The 11,801-nt window shown below is 39.9% G+C and overlaps 1 long non-coding RNA gene across 1 annotated transcript in view; it reads left to right on the top strand.

Annotated features, from left to right (window-relative positions):
- LOC122810992 overlaps window positions 1-7,983 on the top strand; it is a 106,057-nt gene extending 98,074 nt beyond the window's left edge. Inside the window, exon 3 of the long non-coding RNA XR_006366183.1 lies at window positions 7,951-7,983. This is a non-coding gene — a long non-coding RNA (uncharacterized LOC122810992). The remainder of the gene's footprint in view (window positions 1-7,950) is intronic.
- Window positions 7,984-11,801: the final 3,818 nt, after the last annotated feature.

Below are 11,801 nucleotides of genomic sequence, written 5' to 3'. Positions count from 1 at the left end.
TATATCTATATATATATATATATATATATATATATATATATATATATATATCTATATATATCTATATATATATCTATATATATATATATATATATATATATATATATATATATATATATATATATATATATATATATAGGAAGAGAGAGAGAGAGAGAGACTGCTATAATGTGAGAAGCATCAGATTTGTGCCATGGTTAACTAAGTGTTCACGCGTGTGCCTTTGCCTTTTTTATACTGCTTGCATGTTAAACATGAGGAGCATTGCTCATGTCCGAGTCTTACTATTATGTAATATATACCTGCTACTACTGCCCACTCTTATCTTTACTCCAGGCCAGGGCTTCCCGATTACTAACGGCACTGATCAAATGTATCCAGCGTCTGTGTTTGGCGGTCAGATATAAATCCTATTTCCTCTTTCACTGTCTTTGCACTACTGCTCTCCATGCAAATCAGCTAAGCCATATCAAAAAGGTTTTAAACATGCAGTGCATCATGCAAATGTGGAATTAAGACAAGACACAGTTGATAACAGTATGGGACACAGAGTCACAGTCTGTAAAACTTAACCTATTGCTAGTACACATCCAAAACCTCTACTTATGTCAGGATGCTAACCCTCAAAAGCATTACAGCTTTATCCGACAGGATAGCTGCCTTAGCCTTTTTGGCCACAAAAGCAGCTTACCAGAACAGGAGTCATTCATCACACAATCACTGCTATACATGAGTTACCTAACAGATACAATGTATAATCAAATCTACAGTATTCTCCTGGAAATGTGGGGGATAATAATTGTGACAAACACCCGTTTACCATGGGTTTGGGGGTAGCATAGATCAGTTAGTGTTATGGCGGTTAGAAGGGGAACCCTGTTTAGGGGGATGGGGGAATATCCACATCTACTGTTAGGTTACAGACAATAATGTAATGTAATGTAATGTGTAGCCTCACTTTCTAACTTCTGCCTTCAATGATGTACCAGTAATCAGCTGCAGTAAGACTCTATGAAGGTTTCATGCATGAGGCCTACTAATTACAAAAAGTAGTAAAATTGTATCAGTAGTCACATTCTACTTAATTTTCTGTGCAAGTACACTACTATTTACTTGCATACTGTACCAAGTTCATCGATACAAAGGATAAGTCATACTACTCTACAAAACTACAGTGTAGGTTAAGGACCTACCTTGCAAATACAGCGGTTGATGCAACTATAGCTCAGGGCTGACTCTGTCTGATGCAAGCAGTACACAGCTAATACATGGATAGATACAGATGGTGTGAGTTGCCTGGCATTATTTTTAATGTATGTATGTGAGTAGGAGAAAGGTATTAGTCCCTAGGTCCCCAAGTGGTCAGTGAATGTGCTATGCATTGTCTCTTAGCCAAACCAAGGCATACTGAGCATGCCTACATGTGCCTACAGGGACAGCAGTGGGGGGTTCCTCCTCTGAGTACATCTATGACGGTGACCTAGGAGATGGTGGGGAGATGTGTGCTCCTTCCACTTGTTGATCCTACTGCTGTTTCGGCAGGATCAGATTGTGGAGCATAGCACATACTGTGAATATTTGCTTACATGTGCATGGAATATGCTACAAGGCTCCACAATATATATCTAGGCACTCAAACCGTGACTTCAGAAGCCCAAACACTCATCCTCTGAGGCTCCTAGTTTGTTCATGTGCCTCATTATGGTGCTCTTCCGTGGATGTGTGTGCATTTCTGATGGTTGTCATCATCCACGGTTCCAGGGCATAGCCAGCATCCTCCAGGAAATGGCTCTGTGGGATGCCCCCCCAGCAAACATCTGGTGCAGCTGTGATGTGTGCCAGACATGGGAGTGGTGATAACTGCAAGGGTTGCCAGCACACACATTCAAGATAATCCCCTGGGCATTGCACACAACTTGGCAGCTGAAGGCATGGTATCCCTTGCAGTTAATGTAGATTCTACCCTGCTCGTGAGGTGGTGCCTTGATGTGTACATCAGTGCAATTTATGGCACCCAGTACTTCATGGTATTGTACTACATAGTAGAACCATTGCACATTGCTGACCTTCTCCTCAGGAAAAAGGGGAAATGGTATATGCTTGCATGTGGTAGTATAGCTTCCAGGAACTGATGGAGTATCCTAGATGCTGATGCCTGTGACACTGCCATTATGTCCCCAGTTTGTATTTGCAAAGTACCTGTAGCTAATATCCTAAGGGCTACACGTACCTTAGTTTCCACTGGGATGGGTTCCCCTCAGTTGGTTCTAGTGGTTCTGGCTCTGAGTAGAGGGCAGCAGAGCTCACAGAATTATTGTAATATGTCCCTGTCCACTCTGTTGTGCTTTATAATCTCCAGCTCGTTTAGCACCTGGTAGGTCACCCTGGGCCTGAACACTCTTCTCCTTCTTAGCCTAGGCTCATTGTCAGAAGCACCAGCAGCATTTACTTCAGCCTCTAGCAGATGCAGATGTAGAATAGCTACATCAGCCCCTTGCATTGTCTCAGCTGAAATTTACAAGTCTTTACTCTATTGGTCTTGAAGTATTGATGGAAAATCAGAATGTAGGCTGTATGCATACCTTAGGTCCACCATGTGGGATGGCTAATTAAAATGGAATTTACCTGCTTAGGATATAACTGGCACACAGCAGAGTATAACTGTGCATAACTAAAGCATGTAAAAATTTTACATTTTCATCCCTGTTGTCATGCAATGTACACTAAACACCAGTTACTCTTAAATTCTATAAGATGCTATGTCAGAACAGTATGATAAAAGTTGCCATACCCTGTAGTTGAACCCAGGACCATCTGCACTCCAGTGCAATCCTTAACAGCTGTTGTCATGGGAGTAATTATGTAAAATCCCATAAATGGTGGACATTAACAGACTGCACCCTCTCTTACTGGGTTTGCCTGATGCCAAGCAGTGCTCAGTAATATTGCCTGAATGCATCCATTTTCTATTTTTGGATGTCTAGCTCATGTCTGATACATGGGTGGTCTGGTTGTGCAAACAAGGTATGCATCACTAAAATCATTTGCACCAAGTATCACACTGTGCAAACAAACTCAATACACTCAAAAAAGAGTTACATGACACCCCCCCGATGTCGACATCCATGAGAAACATAAACGCTATGTAGGAGCTTACACAAAGTGAACATACCTATACAGTTTGTTATTTGCACTCATTTGCATAATAACCATGCTGATAGGCTGAAATCTACATGGTTTTTAGCTGTGTAAGCTGGGTAACAGTACAGGAGCATGATTTTAAAGACATAAAGCAGGGTATTAATCTACCTATTGTGACACTTCATTATATTTCTCTTTTCAGTGACGGTTCTGTTATTCATATTTAAAACCTTTTGCGGCAAGTGGTACACTGCGCGAACATGTGGTAAAAAAATATTTTAAATGTATACCAATATGACACTCTCCCCTTTTGCTTTCGGACATCCACAGTGTATACATCATCCATTATATGTGCGTTGTTACCTTTTCATGGGCCTTCTGTCCTTATTCTTGGACTTTTACATGCCCTTTCTTCTGTGTAGACTCCTGTATATGGACAATTTCTGCCTACACTACTAACATGGTCATGGAGTCTACACAGATGTGTTTTAAGGTTGTTGGATTGCTCCACCATGTTATTTCACTTCATTAGTATTCATTTCAGCTACTTGTGTTGAAATTTGCATCCCACTACTGCCTTCCATGCAAATCAGCTAAGCCATATCAAAAAGGTTTTAAACATGCAGTGCATCATGCAAATGTGGAATTAAGACTTGACAAAGTTGATAACAGTATGGGACACAGAGTCACAGTCTGTAAAACTCAACCTATTCCTAGTACACATCCAAAACCTCGACTTATGTCAGGATGCTAACCCTCAAAAGCATTAAAGCTTTATCCGACAGGATAGCTGCCTTAGCCTTTTTGGCCACAAAAGCAGCTTGCCAGAACAGGAGTCATTCATCACACAATCACTGCTATACATGAGTTACCTAACAGATACAATGTATAATCAAATCTACAGTATTCTCCTGGAAATGTGGGGGATAATAATTGTGACAAACACCCGTTTACCATGGGTTTGGGGGTAGCATAGATCAGTTAGTGTTATGGCGGTTAGAAGGGGACCCCTGTTTAGGGGGGTGGGGGAATATCCACATCTACTGTTAGGTTACAGACAATAATGTAATATAATGTAATGTGTAGCCTCACTTTCTAACTTCTGCCTTCAATGATGTACCAGTAATCAGCTGCAGTAAGACTCTATGAAGGTTTCATGCATGAGGCCTACTAATTACAAATAGTAGTAAAATTGTATCAGTAGTCACATTCTACTTAATTTTCTGTGCAAGTACACCACTATTTACTTGCATACTGTACCAAGTTCATCGATACAAAGGATAAATCATACTACTCTACAAGACTACAGTGTAGGTTAAGGACCTACCTTGCAAATACAGCAGTTGATGCAACTATAGCTCAGGGCTGACTCTGTCTGATGCAAGCAGTACACAGCTAATACATGGATAGATACTGGTGGTGTGAGTTGCCTGGCATTATTTTTAATGTATGTATGTGAGTAGGAGAAAGGTATTAGTCCCTAGGTCCCCAAGTGGTCAGTGAATGTGCTATGCATTGTCTCTTAGCCAAACCAAGGCATACTGAGCATGCCTACATGTGCCTACAGGGACAGCGGTGGGGGGTTCCTCCTTCGAGTCCATCTATGATGGTGACCTAGGAGATGGTGGGGAGATGTGTGCTCCTTCCACTTGTTGATCCTACTGCAGCTGTTTTGGCAGGATCAGATTGTGGAGCATAGCACATACTGTGAATATTTGTTTACATGTGTATGGAATATGCTACAAGGCTCCACAAGTTATATCTAGGCACTCAAACCGTGACTTCAGAAGCCCAAACACTCATCCTCTGAGGCTCCTAGTTTGTTCATGTGCCTCATTATGGTGCTCTTCCGTGGATGTGTGTGCATTTCTGATGGTTGTCATCATCCACGGTTCCAGGGCATAGCTAGCATCCTCCAGGAAATGGCTCCGCGGGATGCCCCCCCCAGCAAACATCTGGTGCAGCTGTGATGTATGCCAGATATGGGAGTGGTGATAACTGCAAGGGTTGCCAGCACACACATTCAAGATAATCCCCTGGGCATTGCACACAACTTGGAAACTGATGGCATGGTATCCCTTGCATTTAATGTAGATTCTACCCTGCTCGTGAGGTGGTGCCTTGATGTGTACATCAGTGCAATCTATGCACCCAGTACTTCACGGTATTGTACTACATAGTAGAACCATTGCACATTGCTGACCTTCTCCTCAGGAGAAAGGGGAAATGGTATGTGCTTGCATGTGGTAGCATAGCTTCCAGGAACTGATGGAGTATCCTAGATGCTGATGCCTGTGACACTGCCATTATGTCCCCAGTTTGTATTTGCAAAGTACCTGTAGCTAATATCCTAAGGGCTACACGTACCTTAGTTTCCACTGGGATGGGTTCCCCTCAGTTGGTTCTGGTGGTTCTGGCTCTGAGTAGAGGGCAGCAGAGCTCACAGAATTATTGTAATATGTCCCTGTCCACTCTGTTGTGCTTTATAATCTCCAGCTCGTTTAGCACCTGGTAGGTCACCCTGGGCCTGAACACTCTTCTCCTTCTCAGCCTAGGCTCATTGTCAGAAGCACCAGCAGCATTTACTCCAGCCTCTAGCAGATGCAGATGTAGAATAGCTGCAGCAGCCCCTTGCATTGTCTCAGCTGAAATTTACAAGTCTTTACTCTATTGATCTTGAAGTATTGATGGAAAATCAGAATGTAGGCTGTATGCATACCTTAGGTCCACCATGTGGGATGGCTAATTAAAATGGAATTTACCTGCTTAGGATATAACTGGCACACAGCAGAGTATAACTGTGCATAACTAAAGCATGTAAAAATTTTACATTTTCATCCCTGTTGTCATGCAATGTACAGAAAACACCAGTTATTCTTGAATTCAATAAGCTGCTATGTCAGAACAGTATGATAAAAGTTGCCATACCCTGTAGTTGAACCCAGGACCATCTGCACTCCAGTGCAATCCTTAACAGCTGTTGTCATGGGAGTAATTATGTAAAATCCCATAAATGGTGGACATTAACAGACTGCACCCTCTCTTACTGGGTTTGCCTGATGCCAAGCAGTGCTCAGTAATATTGCCTGAATGCATCCATTTTCTATTTTTGGATGTCTAGCTCATGTCTGATACATGGGTGGTCTGTTTGTGCAAACAAGGTATGCATCACCAAAATTATTTGCACCAAGTACCACACTGTGCAAACACACTCAATACACTCAAAAAAGAGAACAAAGTTACATGACACCCCCCGATGTCGACATCCATGAGAAACATAAACGCTATGTAGGAGCTTACACAAAGTGAACATACCTATACAGTTTGTTATTTGCACTCATTTGCATAATAACCATGCTGATAGGCTGAAATCTACATGTTTTTTAGCTGTGTAAGCTGGGTAACAGTACAGGAGCATGATTTTAAAGACATAAAGCAGGGTATTAATCTACCTATTGTGACACTTCATTATATTCCTCTTTTCAGTGACGGTTCTGTTATTCGTATTTAAAACCTTTTGCAGCAAGTGGTACACTGCGCGAACATGTGGTAAATAAAATATTTTAAATGTATACCAATATGACACTCTCCCCTTTTGCTTTCGGACATCCACAGTGTATACATCATCCATTATATGTGCGTTGTTACCTTTTCATGGGCCTTCTGTCCTTATTCTAGGACTTTTCATGCCCTTTCTTCTGTGTAGACTCCTGTACATGGACAATTTCTGCCTACACTACTAACATGGTCATGGAGTCTACACAGATGTGTTTTAAGGTTGTTGGATTATGACTCCTGTACATGGACAATTTCTGCCTACACTACTAACATGGTCATGGAGTCTACACAGATGTGTTTTAAGGTTGTTGGATTGCTACACCATGTTATTTCACTTCATTAGTATTCATTTCAGCTACTTGTGTTGAAATTTGCATTCCATGAAATTTTCCAGTATAGAGTGCACGTGATTGCACACTGCTACACAGAGTTTACTCAATCGAAAACTCACTGAAGTCCATGTTTGCATTGCACCATGATGTGCACATGGAAAAATTGACCATGTAAGCTTTATTGAATTTGGACCTTAATGTCAGAGGGTTGGGCCTCCATGACAACACCTGGTCTTCAACAGCTGCTCTGGTCACCTAATGCTGGATCCAGCCCTGGGTGCATGTGCAGCTTTCCTATGAGGTGAACAGCTTTACAATCATTTTGAGACATTATTGAAACAGTTGGCCTGGTTTCCAGCTCCATTTTTACTTTATGGATGTTTCTGTTTGATGTAAACCACATTGCCTGTTTGTCTCACTTATGCTAATTAAATCTAGACTGACAATTACATGTTCACTATCATTGTTACAACATTATGTATATTCTTGTTTTCCTGGGGTACTTCTTATCTTTCACTTTACAATTCATTCTATGGAGCAAAGTGCAAAGCATAACCAATCAACATCAGTGCACATCAGTCTGAAGAAAAATAAATCAATGATCAAACATGGATGTAACTCTTAGTAGTATGCAACAAATCTTTTTAGATCTTAATAATTATTCATCATTTGGTGCTAGAAATCAAGCTAAGTACTTCTGTTGACATTGAAACTAATTAGCTGAAGTCCTTACCTCAGAAATTTAAAGAATGTAAATGAAGATCACTATGTGAGTGCTATTCATGGAATTAAGCCCATTTCAGAATCCTTGTAAATCTTTCCTACATATAATGTATGCATTTTGACAGTATATAGCCTGTTTTAACTACATCAGTCACTCATTTACTTAATATTTACAAAATACTTTTTTTATCTACAGAACAGTTTGGAAGAGCCTAAGATCAAGACAAATGAAAAGACCACAGAGGGAGTAGACAAAGTTTGAATTCATGGTGGAGGAGAAGACATGAGAGCGATATTTGGATGTGTCATTTAACTTCTATGCAGATATTGTTGAAATGGATGTATTATTTTTTATGTTTATTAATGCTTATATTTTTATACACAGCTAGTTTAAAGTACTGCAACAGTTTTATGTATGTATTTTATTTATTAGCTAAGAAGAAAAGCTTGACTTTGTTAGAGCTTATTACTGTTTAGTAAACAGATGACAAATGGGAAGGTGATCATTTTACCTTGAGAAAAAGTTAGGTATTCTGTAGGAGGTAAGTCTGCTGAAAAGGAATGCATTAACTTGTCAAAAGCACAGCACTCCTGTATGAATAACTTTTATCTAATTACTCCTTACAGACTTGGAAGTGTGTTAATGTATTATCAAAAGTTGAGAAAGCTTTGCTGTTTGTATGAAGTTGTTGTTGTCTTTCGGCTTTTCCCGGTTAGGGGGCCGCCACAGCAGAACTCCGGTCTGCTAATGATTGGCAGTAGATTTTGATGAACGCCGAGGTGCCAGCTCGAAATTTTTGTCTTTTTTCTAAATTTAAAATATAAAATAAATTGCATCTGATTATGCAGTTGAATCTTTCTGTATATTGTAAGATTCCAGTACTGTTATTTTGCAATAAAATGTGTTTGCATCCAGGATCTTTGACTGTTTATGTATAGTAACAGATTAGCCTTTATAAAGTATCTGCTTAAACAAAAAGATTATTAAAATTGTTTAACTTCTTAATTTGAAAGGTACCACTGACAGCTGTTATATCAGTTATACACATTTATTCCAATAATGACTTTTTTAATGAGTAAAAAATCAAATCATGGACTCAGTGTTTCGTAGTAGCACAGGGAGCATTACCCACCTTCCTTTTTGTGCTGTGATAATGCATTTATTCAACAGCGCATAGCTGATGCATAAAATACATGTGTTGATTCTATGGAACAGAGTGAGGAAGTTCTAATGTCACCATCATATATCATTGGATTGATTACAAACCTGGAGTCTACAGTACATTTCAACAGAGGAGTATTATACTCCATTATGTATGTATCCATTTTATTACCTAAATGATGCATATGTTGGAATGTTCTTAGGAATGATGTGAAGTAAATCAGTAAGCATTTGTTGGAACTGTACTCATGATATGTCCTTGTCTACCACCCATTTGAGAGGTACAGAGGATGCAAGTAGGCCAAAGGTCAAATGTTGTGAGATAACTATGAACACATGTTTCATGGATAGGTCATTTGAGAGCACATTTGTCCCTTAGCCTGTAATATTTTTTGGGGTGTGGGTTGGTAGATGAGTCCCTGCTAATCCTCAAAATAGAATGGATTGTTGTGTTGGGTGTGTGAGTATAAGTGAGTATCTGTTATGGCAAAAACAAGGATAGGTTTGGTCTTCAAGTTGTGAATACTGAGAGCTTTCCTGCACTGCCTTATTTGCACACAGTTTATTTGTACTTATGTGATCCTTATATGTGTTATCATTACTTTGTCTTTCAATAAACAATATACCCACTCATCACAGGACCCTGTTTTCTGAGGCAGAGAATGACCTCATCATTGACGCAATAAGGCAACATCATGTGGTCCTGATGTCCAGGGTGTGGGCCAATATGTCTCAATGAAGAGCCCTGTGGGATGAATTGGTCCAAAATGTCAATGCAACTGGGTGACAAAATTGTAGCTATGAGCAGGTGTGACACAGAGCCACATATATGATTCATGCTGCTGAAGATGCACATGATCGTCAGGTCACTGGTTGTAGACCCATAGCAGAACAACCCCTCACCCCCACTTAGGAATTCCTGGCAAATATTACAACTCAACAAGTTCCCAGTAGTCCATCAGCCAGTATGTTCTGGACAAGGGTGCCACTAGTGTGTCTCAGGAGGAACTTCCAGGTAGGCTTTATTAGATCATCAGTAGAATACTGTTGCATTCATTTTGTAATCGTGTATATAAGTTTTAATGTGTGGCAGGTTGCTCTTTTTGGTGGGAATATTTAAGATAGTTGTACACAGGGGTCCCACAAGGTTGTGTACTTAGTCCACTTCTTTTCACAGTTGTAACACATGGCTGCACAGCTACGCATCAGTCAAGCAGAATCATCAGATTTGCAGATGACACCACAGTAATCGGCCTTATCAAGAAGGAAAATGATGGGGCCTAGAGGGTGGAGATGAACCAACTTGTTCACTGGTGCACTGACAACAACGTAGCACTAAATGTTGGGAAAACCAAGGGAATCATCATCGATTTTAGGAAGGAGAATAAGCCACACACCCCTATCATCATCAATGATGCTGCAGTGTATTGAGTAAATAGCACTAAATTCCTACGGGTACTTATCTCACAAGACCTAGGTTGGGCAACATGCACTCCCTGTCTTATAAAGAGAGCCGATCCACATCTCCTCTTCCTTAGGAGACTTCATAGAGCTAACCCCCCCCCCCACAAGTCCTTCTTACCTTCTACAGAGCCACGATTGATAATGTACTGACAAATAACATCATTGTCTGATATGGAAATTGCTCTCAAGCTGATTGGAAGGCACTGGATAAGATCATTAAACAGGCCAGAAAAGTCATTGGCTCCAACCTTCAGTCTCTACAGGACATATATTCAAATAGATGCTATGGTAGAGTCTGAAAACTATTGAGGGATATACACCACCTGGCTTATGGACTGTTCAAACCCCTGCCAACAAGGAAAAGCTACAGAAGAATTAGATGCAGGACATCCAGATTCCATAATAGCTTTTTCGCACATGCTATCAGACTGCTGAATAACAAACCCATAGCTTAACACACTACATGGGTAAAACATTATTTGTGTGCAATATGCCATTGTTATTTACATAACTCTGCATAACTCACTTTACACGTCTCTATCTGCACTATGAAAACTGTAAACTGAAACTTTATGGCATATATTGGTGGTGGGCAAGTTTTTTACATGTGTGCAACTTTATTTATTTATAGTATCATTTGTTATATATCCTTATATTTTTACTGTCTGTTCCTGTTGTTTTTGTTTTGTTCCTACTGAAAAAGCTTATAAATTGTTTTTCTTTTTTACTGTATTTATTTTAGTATTTTATTTTGATTTCTATTTTTAATATTTTTAAATTATTATTAATTTAATCTATCTTCCTTCTGTCAACTGTCTTTGATATGGTACAAGCCTGCGTATAGAAATTTTGTGCAGTGATATGCACTTTTTCTTCTGTGTTGATCTGAATGACAATAAAGTTTACTTTTACTTTGACTTTGACTTTGAGGTTGTCAGCCACATTCTTGTTAACATTGCAGTTACTGTTGTTGTATCTTTCGGCTTTTCCCGGTTAGGGGTCGCCACAGCGGAACTCCAGTCCACTTATGATTGGCAGTAGATTTTTACATACTGAGTTGCCAGCCCTGATGCACAACGTTCAACGAAGGTACGCCCATTCATGCATGTCTCCACACAGAAGACACTTTAGCTGAGAATCGAACAGGACAACGTCTTACTGTGAGGCGGCAATGCTACCACAGCACCACCACCGCAGTTATTGCAGTTACTGTATATATAGATTATTAAAAGTATTATCCCTGTTATACTGTTAAAAGTGGTGCTGTTGTCATTACCTCTTCCTTTACATTTTCCAAAACTGTCGTGAATCCACAGATCTAGGGATCCTACAGTCAGTAAGCAGAATACATTTATGTCAGTAATGTAGAAATATTCTAACAGATCTGCTAAAGTGTCATCTCAGGCCTGCTGTATGGATTG

The sequence above is a fragment of the Protopterus annectens genome, chromosome 9.part0 (assembly GCF_019279795.1).
Source record: "Protopterus annectens isolate FY-2018-M chromosome 9.part0, PAN1.0, whole genome shotgun sequence".
Lineage (NCBI taxonomy): Eukaryota > Metazoa > Chordata > Ceratodontiformes > Protopteridae > Protopterus > Protopterus annectens.
Note: the sequence above shows the minus strand (reverse complement) of the source record. Positions and strands in the feature narration are given on the sequence as shown.